The sequence below is a fragment of the Dipteris shenzhenensis genome, chromosome 10 (genome assembly GCF_047967505.1).
Source record: "Dipteris shenzhenensis isolate YYH24624 ecotype China chromosome 10, Dip_SZ_1.0, whole genome shotgun sequence".
NCBI lineage: Eukaryota > Viridiplantae > Streptophyta > Polypodiopsida > Gleicheniales > Dipteridaceae > Dipteris > Dipteris shenzhenensis.
The window spans coordinates 50,026,607-50,050,729 of record NC_141605.1 but is presented as its reverse complement, the minus strand read 5'-3'; positions in this window follow the sequence as shown (position 1 = coordinate 50,050,729).

Here is a 24,123-nt window from a genome sequence, read left to right as displayed (position 1 = left end):
GCCCTTCGCAGTGTGACTTTATTTTTTGATTCGAGGCCATTTTGGGGCCCATTTTGGAGGCGGAAGCTCTCCGCAAGCACTGAGAAAAAGGCCCTGTTTTTGCTGTGCGATCGCTGTTCTGCAGGTCGATGAAAAGTTGCCGCAGAAATTGCATCGTATGTGTGTGCGCAGAGATATTGGGAGTTACAGAATCATCCTTATTGCTTGTTGATGCAAAATCGTCACTAGGAAGTGACTATGTGGTCAAATATCACTTTCGTCAGTTTTGCATATTTGCCCTTGTGAGGAAAAAGCTGTGTTTTCTGTAGTGATAGAATATTTTGCAGTGTTTTGTAATGGCGTCTGATTCTCTTTCACAGATTGTCATTGAAAAGCTTGACAAGAACAACTTCCAAGCATGGAAGTTTAGAATGACGAATTTCCTTATGGGAAAAGGCTATTGGGAGTTCATTACAGGAAATGAAGAAGAACCTGTTCTTCCTAATGTTCCCAATCAACAGGAAATGCAGGCATTTAAAGGATGGCATGAGAGAGCCAAAAAAGTTATGTACTAGTTGTCTATCAGTATTTCAGATTCTATGATTGTGCATATTCAGGATGCAAGTACGCCAAAGGAGGCATGGGATACTTTGGCAAAAATGTACAGCACAAATACGCAAGCTAGGAAAATGCAGCTCAAGCAGGAGTTGCACAATGTGCAGAGAGAAAATATGAGCATCAATGACTACCACATGAAGGTGAAGAAAATTGCAGATGCACTTGCTTCCATTGGGTCGCCACTGGAAGATGATGATTTAGTTTCTGTGACCTTGAATGGTCTAGGAAAGGATTATGCACAGTTCCGGACATCCATTGCCGTCCGTGAAAAATTTCTTGATTTTGAGGAGTTGTTTGCTCTTCTAATTTCAGAAGAGCAGAGAAATGGTGGTGCATCTTCTTCAGGAGGAACTTCAAAAGAAACTGTCTTCTACTCAAATGCTGGAAGAGGTAGAGGCAGAGGTAGAGCAGGCCGATCTGGAGGGCATGGTAGAAATCAGAATATGCAGCAAACTCAAGAAAACCAGTCCTATGGAGGAGGACGTGGTAACTCTAGAGGCAGGGGGAGCCAAAGAGGTCATGGTGGATGGCAGAGAGGCCAAAATGCAAATAGCAATGTTGAATGCTACTACTGTGGTAAAATGGGTCATATGGCTAAAGACTGCTACAAAAAGCAGAATGACATTATGAATGGAAAATTGTAGTAAGGCAATTATGCATCTAGTAGACAGGGTGATGACAGAAATGAGCATTTGTTTATGGTGTAGCACATGACCAATTCTGTGACAAGTGCAGAAGAAAGCAATGATGTGTGGTATGTTGACTCAGGTGCATCAAACCACATGATAGGTCATGCAGAATGGATGCAGGATGCAAGGGTGCAAGGAAAATGGAAAGACTAGGATTTGTGGAGACTGGTGATGATACTGCACATCCTATTGTGCAGATTGGTAAAATTCCTTTGTTTATGCAGGATGGGAAAAAGAAATACCTGTCTGATGTATTTCATGTCCCGAATATCACCAAGAACCTGGTTTCTATTGGTCAAGTGGTTGAGCAGAGCTTGTAGGTCAGATTTAATCCTCATCGATGCTTTGTTGAGGATATGAAAAATAATAGTCGCTTGATAGCAAAAGGAAAGAAGAAGGCCAGGATGTTTACGTTGGATGCAGACGTGCCTGAATTGAGTGCAACAATGTTTGCACATGGGACCGGTGTAGTTGCAGATATTGATATCTGGCATAAACGCATTGGTCATGTTAATGTACAATGACTTAAATCAATGTAGGCCCAAAATATTATTGTAGGATTTCCTAAATTCAAGGTTGCAGAAATGCATAAGGTATGTGAAGCCTATCAATTTGGTAACCACGCAAGGAAACCATTTCCTAGACATGTTCAAGAGAGTAAGAAGCCATTGGAATTAATCCACTCTGATGTGTGGACTACTAAAGCTACATCTATTGGAGGCTGCCATTATTTTGTCACTTTTATTGATGACTACAACAGAAAAGTTTGGGTGTATTTTATGAAAAAGAAAAGTGAAGTGTTTGGGCATTTCAAAGATTTTAAAGCTATGGTTGAAAAAGAAACAGGCCTGCAAATAAAATGCCTAAGGTCAGATGGAGGGGGAGAGTACCTCTCAAATGAGTTTGCAAGGTTTCTGCAAGAGCATGGCATAAAGCAGCAATATTCATGCAGTCATACCCCACAGCAAAATGGACTTGAAGAAAGGAAAAATAGGCATATTGGAGAGGTATCTCGGGCCATGCTAAATGAAAAATACCTACCAGATTATTATTGGGCTGAAGCAATTGCTACAGCAGTTTACAGAATGAACAGGACTCCCACTGCAGCAACACATGGCATGACGCCAGAGGAGATGTATACTGGTAGGAAACCAGATATTTCTCATTTAAAACTTTTTGGTTGCATTGCCTATGTTCATGTGCCAGATGAGTTGAGGTCCAAGTTGGATCCAAAAGCTAAGAAGTGCATCTTTATTGGCTATTCTCTGTAGCAGAAAGGGTATAGATGCTATAACCCTTCTACTGGTAAGTTTACAGTGAGCAAAGATGTTGTTTTTGATGAGATGAGCAGCTGGTATAAACCAATAAATGTGATTGATGATGTAGATGCACAAAATGGTAATGCTGCACAGAATTCATAGCAGCAATCACAAAATATTAGTGGACCTGTAGTGTCCTCTAGCAGTGGTTCACATACTTCGCCATGGACAGGCAGATTAAGATCAAGATAATCTCCTCAAAGCAATGCAGATAGTGGTATGCAGGTATCACAAAAAGGAAAAGAGAAGGTAGATCAGCCCATGTTTGATGTGAATGCAGGTCACTCTATGTGGATGGTGAATCCAGTGGCTCAGAACAGAGCATTGATGATGAGTTGGGTATTCCTTCTGTTGTTACACCTGGAGTAAGGAAGACCAGGGATGTTTTGAGAGCACCTGGAAGTGAGCCTATTTTGCGTAGGTCTACCAGATCTAGGTATCCAGTGGATAGGCTGAAATATGATGGATTTACAGCCATTCACTATGCCTATATGGCCAAAGTGATACAGGAACCAAAACCCACTTCTTTTGAGCAAGCCATGGGAAAAGAAAAATGGGAGAAAGCCATGGATGAAGAAATGGATGCCTTGGAAGCAAATGCTACATGGGAATTGGTGCCTTTGCCTAAAGACAAGAATGCAATTGGCTGTAAGTGGGTTTATAAGGTGAAGCACAATGCAGATGGTTTTGTGAACAAATACAATGCAAGATTAGTTGTCAAGGGGTATGCATAGACATATGGCATTGATTATGAAGAAACATTCAGTCCGGTTGCAAGGATGGCAACTGTAAGAGCAGTCATTGCTATGGCTGCATCAAAGGGGTGGTTATGTTCATGCTGTTCATCCTAAGTTTGTTTGCAGGTTGAAGAAAGCCTTGTATGGCTTGAAGCAAGCACCTAGAGCATGGTCTGACAAGATAGGACAGTATCTTGTTACTTTTGGCTTTCGGATTTCCAAGGCAAATTTCTCACTTTATGTGAGAAAAACAGAGAAAGGTATTATGCTGCTTGTCTTTTATGTTGATGATTTGATCATCACAGGTGATAGTGATGAAGATATCCTTCATGTGAAAATGCTATTGAAGCAGAAGTTTGAGATGAAGGATTTGGGAGAGCTGCGTTATTTCTTGGGTATTGAGGTAATTAGATCACCAAGTGGGATACGGCTCTTGTAGAGGTAGTATGGATTGGACATGCTGTCTGAATATGGGATGATAGGCTGTAAGCCTATTTCAGTTCCTTTGGAGCAGAATGTGAAGCTGAGCGCAAATGTAGGTGAGCTTCTGGAAGACCCTACTATGTACAGACGCATAGCAAGAGCATAGCAGGAAGTTTGATTTATATGACTATTACCAGGCCAGATTTGAGCTATGCTGTTGGATGGGTAAGTCAGTTTATGCAGGCTCCAAGGAAACCGCATTTGGATGCGGCTAGACGCATACTCAGGTATGTGAAGTCCACATTGCAGTATGGACTATTTTATGAGACTGGGCTTCAGATACAGTTGCATGGATACACTGATGCTGATTGGGCTAGTAGTATTTCTGATAGACGATCTACCAGTGGATATGTGTTCTCTTTTGGGAGTGCTGCAGTCACTTGGAGTAGCAAGAAACAGCCTACAATTGCCTTGTCAAGCATAGAGGCTGAGTACAGGGGTGCAGTAATGGTTGCATGTGAGGTAGCTTGGTTGCATAAGCTACTTTATGATATGCATCAGTCTACAGATGGGCCAATTGTCATTTATTGTGACAACATGAGCAGTATACACTTGGCAAACCTAGTCTATCATGCTAGAACAAAGCACATTGAGGTGCATTATCACTATGTGTGGGACAAGGTTTTACTAGGTCTTATTGATCTAGTTTATGTCAGCACAGAGGATCAGGTAGTTGACATATTCACGAAGGCATTGGGCACAGAGAAGCTGTGCAAATTCAGAGACCTGCTTGGTGTGCAGGAATTGGGATTGAGCTCGAGGGGGAGTGTTGAGATATCGAGATCCACTCGTGATATGCTAGGGTGACCGTTGTGCATTTATGTCACCGACTTGTTAGCTGCAGATGCGGTTGGTACACCGCCCATGAATAATAGTTGGATGACAGCAATCCTTATGTACTCTAGTTCGTGGCTCAGTTAGTATGCCACCTTAGTTAGCTGAATTTGGTTTGAGACCCACATATAGGTTTCTTCTATTTCTTTGTACTAGAGTTCTTTTTGGCTTTCACAACTAAGAAGAGGAAAACTGTTTTCAGCCTCCACCTTTGTGTGTATTCCCCCATTGTGTATGTGAGAAAGCCGCAAGTGAGACTCCTTCCTTCTCTCCCACTATCTTCACAAAGACGACTTACCAAATGCCACACTCTTTCAAATAGATGTTGTTCGAGAGTGGTGTGGAGATATCATTGTGTACTTGATGGCAAGAAGACCACCCCCTGAAATGAAAGCAGTAGATGCCAGAAAATTGATTCTAAAGGCTACACCCTATCAACTCATTGTAGGACAATTGTATAAGATGGGCAAGGACCAGATATTAAGACGATGTGTATTGCCTCATGAGATCATGCCAATCCTAAGTGAAGTCCATAAAGGCATTGCAAGACAACACTTCCAAGGGGAAGCCACAGCAAGAAAAGTTCTCTCACAGGCTACTGGTGGCCAACACTATGGGTAGATGCCTATGAATATGTAAAAGGCTGTGATGTATGCCAACGGACTATTAAACCACAACACAAAGACTTCAATCCCCTAACAACAGTTGTTGCACGAAAACCATTTGAGAAATGGGGGATTGACTATGTGGGTCCCATACATCCAGCAGCAAAAGGAACACAGGCACGCTACATCATTGTGGCCACTGATTACTTTACAAAATGGGCTGAAGCTAAAGCAATCAGAAAGGCAGATGCCAGAAGCACAGCAAGATTCTTATATGAAAATGTGATCACCCGAATGCCCCATTGAAATTGTGTCAGATAGAGGCACACATTTTGTCAATGAGGTAGTCCAAGAACTCTTGTCTGGCTTCATGGTCATCCATAGAAAAAGCACACCCTACTACCCCCAAGGAAATGGACAGGCTGAATCCACCAACAAAATAATATGCATTATCCTCACCAAGGTAGTAGAACCACAATGTTCTGATTGGGCAGAGAAAGTGAATGCAGTCTTATGGGCATACAGAACCACATTCAAGGTCAGTACAGGGACCACAAATTTTCAATTGGTGTGCAGCCTTGAAGTTGTAGTCCCACTCAAATTTGTAATACCAAGTCTATGCATAGCAGTACAGGAACGCATGGGAGACCATGAATCCTTGAAAGAAAGGCTCTATCAGTTGGAGAAGCATACAGAGACAAGACTAGTCGCCTACCATGCCATGACAATAGAAAAACACAGAAGAAAGGCATGGTTTGATAGAAATATTAAAGCTAAAGACATCAAGGAAGGTGACTTAGTCCTGTTATACAATGCCAAAGTGCACAAGGGAAAACTGAAGTATCTAGGTCAAGGACCCCACCGAGTATGAAAGATAAATCCCATCAGAGCTGTGCTACTAGAAACATTAAATGGAGTCCAATTCAACACAACAATAAATGGCAGCCGACTAAAGTGCTACTACATCAACACGTAAGCCATCCCCGACAAAAATGAAGATTTGGGAAACCAAGTCTTCCTTAGTTAGGATTAGATTGTATCACGAGCACTCACTTGCATATGTACGTCTTCGCACATATAGGTAGCATCAATTGATTTTACCTAGGGCTCAGAATTGATGACTGAGTTCTAGCTACCCTATGAAAATCCCAGCAAAAAAAAAAAAAACATATAGTTAGTCCCTACCTAGCTACTACGTCACATGCACTCACACGCTTTTGTTTAGACACATAGATGATTGCATGAATAATTGTACCACACACTTTCATTCCACACTCTCAAAGCATGTATGAAAATAAGATCTCTCTCTCTCTCTCTCACACACAGAAAGGTCATACTGACATGCCAATCAATCTAATGATCAATGGTGCACTACATGCACATGGATGCAGGTTCAAAAAAGATGCCGCCACTAAAGAGGATGCACAGAAAGAGCCCGCCGCCTCAACCACGAGACCCCCTCCAAAGTTCGCAGCCATCTACATCCTCTCAACCACGGAGACCATAGGCATTCGTGGTCCAAAGCGATAGCTCCGAAGAAGATTCAGTGCATGACCAAGCAGAACAAATGCCACCCCAGTCACAACCGACCTACATAGCCATTGAAAAGGCCTAGTCACTAGAACTTGTCTCACCACCCACATCGACTTATGCTCTTTCCTAGGAAGCGACATCTTACTTAGAGCAACGGGGTTTAGGGAGTTTACATGAGAGCCTCAAATCCTTGGAGGACAGTCCTACCCTGACCACATACATCAAGGACTTTCTCCATTCTTACTACTCCAGCAATGCAAAGGTTGGCAAGTACGGTACAATCACTGTATAGCAGAGCCCACTCAACATTATCCTCGACAGTACAGTCATTCAAAGTGCTTTCTCACTGCCAAAACAAGGTGGCAAATACCCTAAACGGCCTGTTAATGCAAAGTTTATCAAAGTACAGTCTCTCCTCACCAAGGGCACACTGATCCATAGAGATGGCATATTGCTTCGCACAATCCTTGACCATCGCCTCAAGGAAGCAGCACAATTCCTATCCACAATCCTGGAAGTTGTGTGGAAAAAATCGCTCCCTTCCACTCCACACATTTGTTTTGCTGAGTAGGAAGCTAAAACAATACTGAGTCCAGCACTTCGTCATCTTCTTTACCAAGAAACTCGATGGTTCTTCAGGCCAAAAATGTAAAATTCCACACTTATTGGCTATAATCATAAAAAAAGAACTACAAGAAAGAGAAATGACTCTGCCGCAGTCACCAAAACCAATTGAGGAGTTGGACATACCCTTCTCACCAGTATGGGAACCATCACCAACTCCTGATATCACATTGATAAGTGCAGATAAAGTTAGCAGAAATACCTATTCTAGAGGTCGGGATTGCGGAATTGCCCCACGAGATGCTACAACTCAGTGCACAACTGCAACTAATAAGTATCCACCAATAGCAACAACTAGAGCTCGAGACAAGATCGGCACCCGAACCTGAGGAAAGATCGGCACCAGAGCCTGAGACTACATCAGCACTCGAACCGCCCATTGACGCCATGCTAGTCGATGAGCCACAAGGAGAGCTAGTGCCAGATCAACAGTATGACTATTGTACACAAGGGACTAAAATGCCATTGGAACAACCTCCCCCAAGTACTACAAGGGAATGCAGAATCTTAAAAGACCAACTTGCTACCATTCAAGAGGCCAGCACTTCACAAGCACAAGTCTTGGACCAATGTTCCAATACCACTAAAGACATTCCTCAACAGGCAAAGGTCACCTTGCAAATGAGAAAGCTTAAGGAGGCATACACAACCATCTACCATCAATACAAAGAAAAAATGAATGAGATGCACTCCCAAAAAATAATCATCTCCAAGCTTGAACTCCAATTGCTAGTGCACAACAATGAGGCATTGGAAGACAACACCAATGACGCCCCACTACAATGCACAACAGTGGTGTACTAAGAGCTTGTGGCTGCTCTACAAGTGGAAGATCACCTCAACGCACGCGTGCTTATCCAATGGAAGAAACTCCAAATCAGGATCATATTTGCTCATCCAACAATCAACTGGGAACGTTCCATCGGAACTAAAACCCTATGCATATGTCTGCCTCATGGGTAGTCCTTCCCTCAGAGTTATTGTAGGTTTGTTGCCATTGCTACAAAGGCCATCCTTATTATTTGCAAGGCACGACATAACCGACATCCCACCCATGCAGCTGATCATCCCATCGCACCAGCAAAAAGAATTGTCGGCAGATGACAAGGCCTATCTCAACATCCAACTTCCCATATCTAACCACTCTTTCTGCCAACATCATAACCTCACTTACCCTTGCTGCTACCACCTCTTAACCTTCCCCGAGCTCCATCCTAACATCTATTCCCTGCATCATCTCTTTGCTCATGCCTCTCACCATTTTCAATTAACCCAACAGTCATAAACTTACGAGCCCCTCACACCTAGCTTTTCCCCCTCCCTTGCTAATCCTACCCTTGAGGATTACCAAGCTGCTCAAACCATTTGCCTAGTTCTTCCCCCCCTCCCCTCTGCTCCCCCTTCCACTACTATCACTCTGCCATATTTCTCCCCCATGTCCCTAGATTCTCTCCCTGCCCTGTCATCACCTCCGACACTTCTTGTGCTTCCATCAATAGAAAATGACACAATATTTGATTTTGAATATCAGGATCCGGATAATCCAATTTGTATGCCCATGCCAAGTTCCAATGATAGGTATGATTTTGATGAGATACCACTTCCCACTAACCCCATCAAGGAATTTTGAAGCAAATATCCTGATATGAAAACTCGAGGTGGATGGCAACTTTCCTACCAACCTTCGTCAACATCAAATTAGTGAAGATTGGATTAGCAAGTTGGATCCACAACCTGATTGGCGCGTCTGAAGCTCTTTGATGTAATCTTTTTAAAGGAGTACTTACGGGCACCTCCATGTCTTAGAACCCATCCCAAGTTCTATGCAGTTCCACGGCGTAAAAAATGGGAAGCCCAACATACACACTTTGGCTGAAGATCGAACCATTAATTGGCCAATGATCGAACCATACTCTAGTGTAGAATGTAATATCCAAGGCACAATGGTCCACCGAGCACTTCAGTAGCATGAGCAAATAATGTGTGGCAACATTGATCACTTCCTTTGCCAAAGTGCTATATTCTGTAAAACATTGGAATTCATTCTGGAGGTCCCATGTTACCTTGATTCCCATTTACATCCACTCAGCTTTAATCCCAATGAAAGGGTTGATGATCAGATTACAAGCCGGCTCTATCAAAGAGTGATCTTCTTAGAAGCATGCCACATATCTTTGTTCGAGCAAATGGTGGATACATGCTACCTGGAAATTGCACCAAAATTGTATGGCGCTAAGGCTTTACAGTAGGATCGACTGGCATGACACAAGTTCCATAGCCATTGGACTAAAATAATGGCAACCCAGGTACGTGCTCGCAATTAGCCATAACCCGAGGACGGGTAATAAAATGGATTCAGGATTATGTTGACTCTGTGCCAACATGGACTTATGTAGCTACATGTAGAAAGAGAATGTGTTACAACTTCTACATGTAGAGAGAGAATGTGTTACAACTTCTACATACGAATTCTACATGTAGAGAGAGAATGTGTTACAATTCCTACATGTAGAGAGAGAAGCTCTCCAACTTGTATAAATACCCCATAATGGAATGAAGCCCACACTCTTTGAGGCATTGTGTTGAGTCTACTTTGGTATCCAAGAATTTGTCTCAAGTGTCCATGCTTCCTTGCACTCCACGTCCAAAAGCATGTCCTAACCTTGCAACTCCTCCTCCCCTCTCCTCCAACCCTGCAACCCATCCTCTCCCTCTCCTCCTCCCTCCTCCTCCTCCTCCTCCTCCTCCTCTCTCCTCCTCCTCTCTCCTTCTCCTCCCTCCTCTCTCTTCTTTCCCCCATGCTCTTACACCTTCTTCCTCTCCCACTCCTATGCTCTCCCTAAACCCTTTCTTCCTCAACCCTTAAACTCCATGATCTATGAGGGAGACGATTTTTCCACCATGTACTCTACCTTGAACCTTGAATCCTCCTTCTAACCCTAGAACCTCTTCTAAACTCTGGAACCTCTCTCGAAACCCTGGAAGCTCCTTCTAAACCTTGGAACCTCCTAACCCTAGAACCTCTTCTAAACTCTGGAACCTCTCTCTAAACCTTGGAACCTCCTTCTAAACCCTGGAACCTCCTTCTAACCCTAGAACCTCCTTCTAACCCTTAAAATCTTCCTAAACCCTACAATCCCCAATGAAGGCGAAAGCCTTCATTACCTCAATCATGATGATACACGTTCCTTTTACACATGCATGCACTTTGTTTCCTTACCACACTTAAGGCTACATCTCTCACCGGAACACGACTCGAGGTCCTAAGCTACATGTATACTACAAACGACAACCCCAATATATTTGTAGGTGACAAAAAGCCTCGGAACTCTGCATACTGAGAATACCCAGCTCTTCATACGAAAGCCATAGGAAAGAGCCAATAGTTTTGGATGCCACACATTGCTGCTACCACATATGCAATCACATATAGATCTTCAACGATCATCCTTTGCCATCTAGGTGGTTCTCTTTATCTTATTCCTTCAAGGCTCTGCATTGCTACTGGTAGCGTCCATCAACAAGCACTGCAACTGCTACAACCGTAGCACCACTGCTGCAACACGACCTTACTGATGTGTGACAAATTTCATGTGCTTCTTCCATACTACAAGAGCCGCACAATGATTCACAATTCCAACCACAGTCTTCGCAATGGAATATGAACTCAATCGCAAACAATTGATGACCGTTGCTCCCACAATCCATGATCCACAAATGCAGCCACCAATATAATTGAACCGCGAACTCAGGCAATAATTGAACCACAAACTCAAGCAATATACTCCTAATACCATAGCCAGTTGCCACTGGAGTCTTCAAAGGCAGATTTGCAAAAAGTGGAGAATCGATACCCCCTTTCCGGTGCTACTTTGTATCCTTGCTTGTTTGAGCCGCCTGCAATGTTTACATTTGCATCCGCAACAAGCTCTACAGCCACAACGACTGCACAAGAACACTTTGCGGCTCTCTTCGTTACTATGTGCAGACCGTGAAGGAGTCCATGCAGCCACTGCTAACACCACACAGCCTGTTATTTGTGTCCACAACTACATCATTGTAACAGTGGCTTCATGCACTCGTCCGCGACACCCTCCGCCATGCAATCCGAACTCAAACTATCCTCGTTTAGCACCGCATACAATGGAATAGTGACTACTGTGAGAACTCCTTCATACCCAAAGTAGGGAGGGAACCTTGTGGTCGCCAATGTGTAGAGGCCCTAACAGACCCTACAAGGAAGATAATATGCGAGGGAATCTTAAAATAGCAGCAAGAAGAGAGACGAGACAAGAAGAGAAGGAATAAATCACTGCATTGATAACCATGTTGCCTTGTATGCATACATATAGAGACGTCTATGCCCCTTCATTGCCCACACATGTGCCTCTTGGAATTCCATGTGCACACACCTCTTGGCATCCCCACTTAGGGCTAAAACCATGTGGTTTTAGGCCCTAACAATAGACTTGGTATGAGGAATCTCTCTAATTTTCTCCCCACTAGTTAGTCTAATAATATGTCGAATGCATACTCTAGGGACAAGGTATTGCAACTTGATTCTCCAAGTGTCTCTCTCTCTCTCTTTTTGACAGGTGGTTGCAATGAGGAAAGAAGAGGTATAGATCTAATTCAAACAACAATTATTACATAAGCACTTGGCGGGTTGTGTTACAACGATGACATGTACATATAGAAACCATAGCAAAAGCAACTAACTAATTCACACACCAATCATAATGCATTACAAAAACAAAAGCAAAAGATATTATGTAATCAACACAACAATCATTGTTATGTTATGATCACAGTGAAAATCAAATTGTACGTACAAACACATAGAACATGCGTAACACAATTCCTTTGAAAACAAAATTGATATGCACACCTTCTAACATGAACTCCTAATAGATAATTATAGCATGGGTCCTACAAGAAATAGCGTGGATTGTACAAGCGATCGAGGTCACTCGGCCTTGACTGAAACAAAAACAAGGCCAGAAGCTCACCAGAAGGGAATTGTGGTGGGAAACTATGAGAAACATCAGGGAAAATTGGCAAAAATGTAGTAAGACTTTGTTGTAATAGATCCCGACTGAATACACCAGTCGATGTGATGCTATGCTGATCGGTGTATTCTAATTAATGCATGTGCGTCACACGGAGCAGTGATATACCAGCGGGTGGGATGCTATGCTAGTGGTATGACAATATTATATTGCATGGTAAGAGTCCTCACCGTGTGGTGTCATTTTATCGTGCAGTGTTGCACTACACCGTGCGGTATTTTTGTATAATACCACATGGTGTTGTGCTATACTATGCCATATTTTCTCGGTCAATTGGTATGCTTTCACCAATTTTTTAAAACGCATTCTTTGCATTTTGAATGTCCAAAAACGTTTTAAAATTAAAAAAAAATATTCTTTTCTTAAAAAAAACATACTTAAAAAATCCCATTCAATTATGTTCGATAAAGGCACAAATTCTAAATGCAAAATCATGGCAATCCTTGCTGAATGTGTAGGTGTACAAGTTTCCTTTTCAACTACTCACCACCATTACCAAGCAGTTGGGCTCATAGAAAGATTGAACAAGACGTTCAAATAGATGATGAAGATATACATAAACCCAGCCCATGATAATTGGGACTAGATAGTTCCTTACGTGCTCCATGCCTACAGAGGACGACAGTGCAAGCATCAACCAAAATCAACCAAAATCAGCCTGTTCTGCAAACTTTACGGCCATGATCCTCAGTTCCTACCGTAGTTCTGAGATATTTAGGTCTAAGGAAAATTCAGAGATGCAGTCGACTGGTACCATTATCTCCAAAAGGTACAACCAATGATGCGATCCAAGATCTTAAAGAACTTGCAAGTCACTCAGGAGAGGCAACAATGATACTACAAGGAAGTCTGAAGATGTCATGTGACATGAAGTTGGGGGTAATAAACTTCATGCACCTCTTCACTTCCTACTACTTTCGAACTGAGTGATAGAGATATTTATCACTGGGAAAGGGACATTAAAAAGAAGCTTTTATACCAAGAGACTACACCATACTTTCCTCCCTTAGATGAGAATGAAGATGGTAACATCCCAAGTGATGTACTCAAGCATAAGGAGAAGGAAAGGATCAGTGGAGGCCATAATCTCAACAAGCTGGTCTGCGCCAAAGAGGAGTGATATGTTGTTGAAAGAAGATCTTGCGGCTCAACATGACATGAACTGATATATATCGACCGAGTTTGAAGGGGATGATTGGGTCGGATGGGTAGGTTCAGAGAAAACATTGCACCTCCTTCATAGTAGATACCTTTACAATTACCTCAAAACACTCTCCAAAATATCATAAGACACAGAGAACCATAACTTTTAGCAAAGACATGATATCAAATATTCAAACAAATATTGAGATGCGCCTTGAAATGGGCTTCGCTTTGATATAAGTTTCATAAGAAACAAAGAAGCGGTCGAAAAGATATGGGCAGTTTACTGGACGGTAAAAATTGTCTGAAAAAGAAATAATCACACACAGAGAGTCGATTTTTGGCTTGACATCCAACACAATAACTAAAGATATAGGATGATGCTCCTTGAAGAGAGCTTCACGGAAGTATAAGTTTCGTCCAAATCGGACCATCGAGCAAAAAGTTATGAGCAAAATACTAACAGGGGGTCAAACTGTCATGAAAAACACCTACTCCTTCTACTGGTGCCGACTTGGGAGAATACTACCTCCATGCTTAGACTTCATCAATGATCCAAGTCCCATAGAGGTCACCCAAGAGGGAAGGAAGAGCTCCCTTTGTGGCTTGGGAAATAGATAAACCATGTATGTGCAATGAGCGACCGAATAGACAACACTTTTGAGCACTTTGGAAGAGAAAACAATGGAAAAAGGGAAGAGACACGTAACCTTCATTACAAATAGAGTGAGACTCCACTCCAATGCAACTCAAAATACTACAAATACAAGGGAGAAGAAGAGGTTTCATACATACAAGAGGGAGCGGAAGCTCCAAGACTACTCATAGAGAGAGAATGAACTACTCATAAGACTACTCATAAGTTTCATAAGAAACAAAGAAGCGGTCGAAAAGATATGGGCAGTTTACTGGACGGTAAAAACTGTCTGAAAAAGAAACAATCACACACAGAGAGTCATAGATTTTTGGTTTGACATCCAACACAATAACTAAAGATATAGGATGATGCTCCTTGAAGAGAGCTTCACGGAAATATAAGTTTCGTCCAAATCGGACCACCGAGCAAAACGTTATGAGCAAAATACTAACAGGGGGTCAAACTGTCATGAAAAACACCTACTCCTTCTACTGGTGCCGACTTGGGAGAATACTACCTCCATGCTTAGACTTCATCAATGATCCAAGTCCCATAGAGGTCGCCCAGGAGGGAAGGAAGAGCTCCCTTTGTGGCTTGGGAAATAGATAAACCATGTATGTGCAATGAGCGACCGAATAGACAACACTTTTGAGCACTTTGGAAGAGAAAACAATGGAAACTGAGGAGTGCCCATTACCTCCACCTTAGAAGTTGAAGCTATTGATGAAGACACAAAAGAGGATTCGATCTTTAGAGAAGCTTCTTTCTTGGTCACAATGCGAAGTGCCTCCATGTATGTTGTTGGATCTTTACTCATTACTTTTGAGCGAAGATGAGGCTCCAAAGCCATAATAAATTTGCTCATCTTTAAGTGCTCCATCCCTAAGAGACTTTGAGAGGCCGATGATGCAGACGCCACAGCTTGCAAAGCTTCCGTTTCATACTTTGTCCATAAAGTTTCATATCAGATTGCCAACACAGAGACCATCTCACCCTCTCCTTGATAGAACCGATCTAATTGTTGCAACATCAAAGCATTTGGTGACTCCACTGCCCCAAATCTCTATTTCATTGCAGCCACCACTTGGTCCCATTCGTCCTTGGTAGAGTCCAGCAAGGCCTCATGCCAACTCAAGTCTACACCTTCAAGAAAATCAAGCAAAATCTCCGCCCGATCCTTCATGGACCATCTAGAAAGCCAACATCCTCGAACAAAATCCCGAAGGTAAGACTCCGGCTCTTCCTCTTGGGTCCCTCGAAACACTCGAATCTTCACCATGATGAAACACAAAAGGGCAACACCAAGATCCAAATAATATCCCAAATAAGATCCCACAGATACCAAGACCAACTTATTATGCATAACCACTTGTTGAAAACCCTCCACAATGTGATCCTCAACAAAATCTTCAAAAATAAGTGACCAACTAGCACCATGAAAACATTGTGTATACATGCATTCAAGAATCACCCTTGTCACAATTGGAAGTGCTCATAACAGCTTCAAGATATTGTACTCTTCATCATTTGCATACCAAAAGAAGTTGAAAGCATTGAGAATCACCACTCCACTGTTATAGTCAAAAACTACCCAAAGACTCAACTCTTCTTCACACCAAGCTACCTTGAAAGAAGATTTTATACCAAGAGACCACACCATACTTTCCTCCCTTAGATGAGAATGAAGATGGTAACATCCCAAGTGATGTTGTACTCAAGCATAGGGAGATGGAAAGGATCAGCGGAGGCCATAATCTTAGCAAGCCGGTCTACGCCAAAGAGAAGAGTGATACATTATTGAAAGAAGATCTTGCAGCTCAACATGACATGAACTGATATATATCGAGGAGTTTGAAGGGGATGATTGGGTCGGATGGGTAGGTTCCGAGAGAAAACATTGCACCTCCTTCATAGATACCTTTACAAATACCTCAAAACACTCTCCAAAATATCATAAGACACAGAGACCCATAACTTTCAGCAAAGACATGATATCAAATATTCAAACACATATTGAGATGCGCCTTGAAATGGGCTTCTCTTTGATATAAGTTTCATAAGAAACAAAGAGGCGGTCAGAAAGATATGGGTAGTTTATTGGATGGGGGTAAAAATTGTTTGAAAAAAATCAGTCACACACAGAGAGTCATAGATTTTTGGTTTGACATCCAATACAATAACTGAACACATAGAATGATGCTCCTTGAAGAGAGCTTCACGTTGATATAAGTTTCGTCCAAATCGGACCACTGAGCAAAAAGTTATGAGTGAAATACTAACAAGGGGTCAAACTGTCATGAAAAACACCTACTCCTTCTACTGGTGCTGACTTGGGAGAATATTACCTCCATGCTTAGACTTTATCAATGATCCAAGTCCCATAGAAGTCGCCTAGGAGGGAAGGAAGAGCTCCCTTTGTGGCTTGGGAAATAGATAAACCATGTACTATGAGAGTGCTCTCAACGGAAGCAAGAACGGAAGAAGGAGAGAGAGAAACAGAGAGCCACACAAGTTTTGGTGGGTGCAGAACCACCCTAATCTTCTTTTTCATTCATTTATATATGTGTTTGAGTATTGTACATAACCGGGGTAAAGGCACAGTGACCTTTAACCCCCACAACCTCCCACTTAAAGCACAATGTGCCTTTAAGGGAGAATAACCAGTGAGCATACTATCCAATGCCCATCAATACACGACAATACTCAAACCGCTGACTAGGTAGACTCTTCGTCAGCATATCTGCAGGGTTATCATCTGTATGAACCTTGACAAGCTCTATGCGCTTGTCCTCAAGTACCTCCCTGATGAAATGGTACTTGACCTCAATGTGTTAATTAGTCTTTGCATGAAAGACCGGATTCCATGCTAGCTGAATAGCACTCATGGAATCACTATGCAATGTCGGTACACTTGTATGAATCCCCAAATCTCCCACCTGCCGATCAAGCCATATAGCCTCCTTGCAACCCTCTGTGGCTGCAACATACTCAGCCTCTGTGGTAGACAAAGCAACACACTTCTGCGTGCGAGACATCCATGACACTGCACCACGTGCAAAGGTGAACACATAACCAGAAGTGGATCTCCTACTATCCACATGCCCTGCATAGTCTGAATCTGTGTACCCAAGTACACACATGTCTCATCTACCAAAGCAGATGCACATCTCCTTGGTACCCTTCATGTACCTCATGATGCACTTAACTGCCTCCCAATGCCTCTTTCCTAGATTAGCCATATACCGGCTAACAACTCCCATTGCAAATGCAATGTCTGGTCTAGTAGCTATCATAGCATACATAAGACTCCCAACTGCTGATACATAAGGAACCTTGGCCATCATGGCCCTTTCCTCATTTGATTTGGAACTATCTGTATGACTCAGTTTCACATATGGAGGCAATGGAGTACTCACTGCCTTCCCCCCCTCCATATTGAAATGCTGCAATACTTTTGTAACATACTCTTTTTGTGAAAGCCAAAGGAGTTTCCTACTCCGATCACGCATGATGCGCATACCAAGAATATGACCTGCAAATCCCAAATCCTTCATATCAAAGGCCTCATGCAACTTGGCCTTTAATGCATCTAGCTCATAAGTATTCTTGCTAGCCAATAGCATATCATCCACATATAGTGCCAAGATTATCAGGCTATTATCCTTAGCCCTTTTAGTGTAGAGGCAGTGATCAATTTCACTCCTTCTAAAACCCTGGGACCGAATGAAAGCATCAAACTTCTGATACCATTCTCTAGGTGCTTGCTTAAGACCATAGAGACTCTTCTTCAGCTTGCAAACTAAATGCTCTTTGCCCTTTTCTTCAAAGCCTTCCGGCTGCACCATGTAAATTTCCTCATGCAAATCCCCATGCAAGAAAGCTGTCTTGACATCCATCTGCATAAGCTCCATATCCTCTACTGCCACTAGTCCAAGCATGCATCTAAGTGTGGTCATCTTCACAACCAGAGAGAATATCTCATCAAAGTCCACACCCTTCTCTTGGTTGAACCCTTTAGCAACCAAACGGGCCTTGAACCTAGGCACATCATCACCTGTGACCTTCATTTTGTAGACCCATTTACATGGCAATGCTTTCTTTCCATGTGGCAAAGAAACCAAGTCCCAAGTCTTATTCTTCATAAGTGAACTCATCTCTGATTACATAGCATACTCCCACTTGCGTTGATCCTCACGCATCATAGCCTCTCTGTAGCAAGAAGGCTCCCCGCAATCAGTAAGCATCACATAGTCTACCCCTGGAACAAACTTATCAGGCGGTCTAGACACTCTAGATGATCTTCTCAAGGGCATTTCAGCTTGCTGTCCTACCTGCATACCAGCCACATTTGGCTCATCATTTCCACCAATAGATGATCCATCATGTACCCTTGATTGTATACCTGTGGGAGTACTTGGTGGTACTATTTCTTGCACATTTGGTGCATGGACAGCTTGCTGTCTCTCAACATATGCAGGTGGATTCACATCCTGGAAAGTGATTCTCCTCATTTCCACATCCCTCATGGGTGCCTTATGCATCTTCTTCTCATTGAAGACTACATCATGGCTGCGTATGATCTTCTTTGCTTCTGGATCCCAGAGACGATAGCCCATCTCTCCACTTTCACCATAACCCAGAAAGATGCATTTCCTAGACTTAGGATCTAGCTTCTTTCGAAGCTCTTTTGGCACATGTGCATATGCCTCACACCCAAATATACGCAAATGAGAGTAAGAGGGCTTCTTGCCACTCCATGCCTCTTCAGGAATACCACCATCCAAACTCTTACTAGGTGATCTATTGATCACATGCACTGCAGTCTTCATTGCCTCAGCCCAAAAACCACCAGAAAGACTTGCATTGGAAAGCATGCATTGCAACCTTTCTTGAATGGTACGGTTCATCTTTTTTGCAACTGGATTTTGCTCTGGAGTACGAGGGGATGTGAGCTCCCTCTTAATCCCACGTGTATCATAGAAATGCTGAAAGTCATGAGAGAGATACTCTCCACCATTGTCAGTCCGTAGGCATTTAAGCATTCTACCTGACTGATTCTCAACCAAGGCCAGCCATTTCTGAAATACGTGAAACACATCACTCTTCTGAGCTATAGCATAAGCCCACACTTTCCTAGTTGCATCATCAATGAATGTCACATAGTATTCAGCCCCGCCTAATGACCGTGTAGGCATGGGACCACATACGTCTGAATGCACCAAATCAAGCTTTTCAAACTCTTTCTTTCCCCTTATTTTATGGGCTGATTTAGTCTGCTTCCCATAGAGACAGTGCTCACAAAATTCAAAATCAGAGAAACTCAAATGCGGTACATAACCCAAATGGCATAAGAGTTTCATTCCATTATGGCTCATGTGCCCCAACCTGCAATGCCACAAAGAAGTTCTTGGCTGCTCGGTTATTGCAACAACATGATCAAATACCCCTGATACATGTAAGGGTTACAAAGTCCCACACTTGGCACCCCTGGCCAAAAGCATAGAGCCCTTCTGAATTTTCCAACTCTGAAAGCCAAAAGTGGTGTGAAAACCAGCATCATCTAGCTGACCCACTGAAATAAGACTCTTGGTCAGCTTAGGCACATGTCTCACATGTTTCAAAACAAATGCAGACCCATTTGCAAAAGAAAAATTTATGTCACCTGCTCCCACTATGTCACATGCATAGTCATTTCCAAGATGCACACAACGTGTCTTTCCACTGTCATAAGTGGAGAACCATTCCCTATGGGGAGTAACATGGAATGAAGCACCATAATCCAAAATCCAATCCTGGGAATATGCATCATATGAAGTGGTAAGCAACTCTACAGATAAACTAGACATGAAGAGAACGTCATTGTCACTATCATGTGTGACTGCATTGATCTCCTCGATCTTCACTTTTCCTTTGTCCTCCCTTGGACTCTCTTCCTTTTTGATTTGCACCCCAATTTGCATTCTTTTTCTTATCCTTTTGCTCTCTTTTTAGCTTGTAGCAATCCTTTTTCATATGGCCCTTCTTGCCACAGTGGTAACACTCAATGTTCCGTGCCCTGGATTTGCTATGCGACTTCCCTCTTTCTTGGGACTTCCCCCTGAACTGTGATCTGCCCCTTTGCACATTCAAGCTGCATCTTGCTTGTTGCCATCCATAGACTTCCGTCTAATCTCCTCGGCCAACAAGCTACCCACCACATCATCAAATTTCAGTACTCCACTAGGTGCAGAGTTACTGACAGCTGTACGGAAGGTATCCCATGAGGATGGCAATGAACATAAGAGAAATATTGCCTTAGTCTCCGCATCAAAATTCATTTTCTGAGCCTGAAGCTGGCTGAAAATAATATTGAATTCATTCAAGTGAGAAGCAATGGAGACCCCTTCCTTCATCTGCAGCTCAAACAACCTCTTCATGAGGTAAAATTTATTAGAGGCAGTTTCCTTTTCATAAGTGGCACACAGTTTCTTCCATAAATCTTTCGTAGTCTGCTCATTTACTACTGTGAAATAAACTGACTCTACAAGATGAAGTCTAATAGTAGATTTTGCTAATGCATCCAACTCATTCCAATCATCCTCAGATATATTTGCAGGCTTAGCTTCAAACCCTGCCAAGGGTTTAATCTGCTTCTTTTGAATAAGCACATCCCTTATTTGTTCTTTCCACAAAGAAAAGTTTGTCCCATCAAACTTTTTAATGCTAAAAAACTCCTTTTCAGACATGGAAGAGGATGCCATGATGCAAATAAAGCAAAATCCCAAATGCTAGTGCCTCAAGAGAGAATCACACCAAATACCAGGTGCACCCAAATGTGTATGCCACAATAGATTGAAATATCACCAAAACTCAAAGCTCAAAGCATCTGACTCATGTGCATATACTATGCATCCATATGAGCAAATCTGGCCCAAAAGAAAATGCGAACTGCAATGGTAATCCAAAATGCCAATAAGTGCCAAATGACTCAAGCATAAACACCATCCACTGGCATATGCATTAATAATATCTCATCTAAGAGAGCATAGCACTATCAGTGCATCACCTGCAATGTGTCAAAGCTGTCCCTCAGCATAAAATAGCATCCATGCGCAAAGCGTTCATAAAAAATAGCATCCCACAAGGCAATTTGGGCCTATCAACGCATCTAATAAGGACCGCAATGCATCCAAATGGCCTATAAATCATCCACTGCAACCCAATGCACACCACGAATGAGTGCACAACTGCAACTAGAGTGATTTGCATAAGGTATGCTCAAGAAATCATAGTCCTACGGTAATGACCGCTACTGAAAATAGAACCTGAGATGCCTCAAAACATGGGCGCCATTGCATGATCGGACTCAGCAAGAAAATTTGCAAATATCTCTCTTCTGCCAGAACTCCAAAATCCCAACCGATGAGTGAGAAATGGGAGTCAACACTTATCCACTTCCATGTGGCATAAATCTAAGGTTTCAAAACCTTAGAATGAAAAATGCATAACAGAGAGATGAAATCGAATACACAGAGATCTATAACTCTGAAAATCCTCCATCGAATTGCGCAAGAACTGACAGGTAGGGGTTTTTGGGCGTCCGAAACGCAATGGGACAGACGGTTTTGGAAACCGTGGTCTCAATCACTGGGTCCAACACACGGACTGAAAAACGTTTTTGGAAACAGAGCTGTTTGTACACTCCACCGGAGTGCGAATGATGAGCAACATAGAAGTTTTAGGACCTCTTGAGTCCACCGGGACTAACAGATCTGCAAATGGTTGCTCCAAACTTGAGTTCCAACACCCGGGCAAAAAACGCAGAAACTGACATAGTGAGTCAGAAATCCAATGAAATGATCCCAGATTCAAGAATGAAGGTGTTTCCAAGCTCCTGAAGTGAAGTGGACACCAAAAGCAAGCAATAGTTGCCTCTACAAGTCAATACGGAGTCTCTGTCATCGAACGGAACAGGGAAAAGCTCAAAAAAATGACTTTTTCTTTGAAAACTCTTAACAGGCTCTCAAAACCACTTTGCAAAACCAAAGTGACTTTTCCAAAGGTTCCTCCAAGGTCTTTGCACACTTGGATGCAAGTAAAGTCACCCACAAAGCTTCCCACAGAGCTTCTCCTTCCTCCCACAGAGCTGCTGAGCTTCCAAGCATTCACGCACGCTCAGCTAGATCACCCGAGCTCTGATACGAGTTGAGAGTGCTCTCAACGGAAGCAAGAACAGAAGGAGAGAGAGAAACAGAGAGCCACACAAGTTTTGGTGGGTGCAGAACCACCCTAATCTTCTTTTTCATTCATTTATATATGTGTTTGAGTATTGTACATAACCGGGGTAAAGGCACAGTGACCTTTAACCCCCACAGTACTATGTGCAATGAGCGATCGAATAGACAACACTTTTGAGCACTTTGGAAGAGAAAACAATAGAAAAAGGGAAGAGACACTCAAGAGAGAGAACTTGAAGTGACCTTCATTTACCAATAGAGTGAGACTCCACTCCAATGCAACTAAAAATACTACAAACACAAGGGGGAAGAAGAGGTTTCATACATATAAGAGGGAGCTTCCAGCTCCAAGACTACTCATAGAGAGAGAATAAAATAGAGAGAGATGGACTCAAGAGTCAACATAAGAGAATATCTACAAGCGGGAGAGAAGGCTCATGGAAGAGGCTTGAGGAGACTAGAGCTACAGCAACATGAGGCCTATGAACAAGGGAGAGGAGGCCTCCTTTTATAGAGATTTTGTCACCCTCCTACACCCATTTACAATTGTTGCCTGTAGATTCCTTTCCCCATCAATCACATAAGCCCGTATGTCACCATCCATGTCCTTTTTGGCTACTCTTGCCTTGTGTCCCATCAAAAGATGCTCAAGACTCTTAAAATATTGAGAAAGTCAAGAGCCTCCCCACATGGGACCCTCTCTTTTCCATATGTCCACTTCCTTCTTATTCCACATAGGAATTCTAGAAGGATTCCTCTTGACTCCACACTCCTCCACATGCCTTCCACACACTTGGCATGTGATCTCTCTTATATTATTGGAACACATGGACATGAGCCCATCTCTTTATATGACTCACTCTTCCTATTTTCTAAAAACCCCATAATATCCCATACACAAATAACTCTCACCCCATACCAAGGTATTTATTATTCATACACATGGTATTTACAATGATCCATTCCACTCATCCTCTCAATCCCATATAATATCTTAGAAAATAGAAATAAGTGAGAGCCGCTAGGCTATCACTTGATACTCAAACTCTTATCAAACATAGAGAATAATAATACTAATACCAAATAAAAAATATTAATTTTTGGCATCACATCGTCTACCAGACAAGAGACCTCGTCGCTCGCTGTGTATTACCCAGTGCGGAGAAAAGGCTTATGTGAAAGTTTCATGTACTATTGGATAGGACCTTATAAAATGTTAAGCCGAATTCGAAAATACACTTACTCCTTGCAAAGATTGTCAACTAGTGCAAAATTGTCGTGCATGTTTGTCGAATCAAACCGTTTGTTTTGAGTTGAGGAGGGAGCTGTGATAGGTTAACATGTGGCATTTCCTATGTGGCTATTGCACGATTGTAACCGACGAGGTTGGATGGAGCATAAGGACGGAGGTCTCGGGCGGAGGGAGCATTCAGGAGCTAATAATACAATTGGCATTTCACAATAAGCATAGGGTTTTAGTTAACTATTTTGAGGGTCCACATCAAGTCAAAACTATATAATATGGGGACACCCTTAAAGATTGTCAACCATGAGTGCAAAATTGTTGCACATGTTTGCCGAATCAAACCCTCTATTTTGAGTTGAGGAGGAAAGGTGTGATAGGTCAATATGTGGCA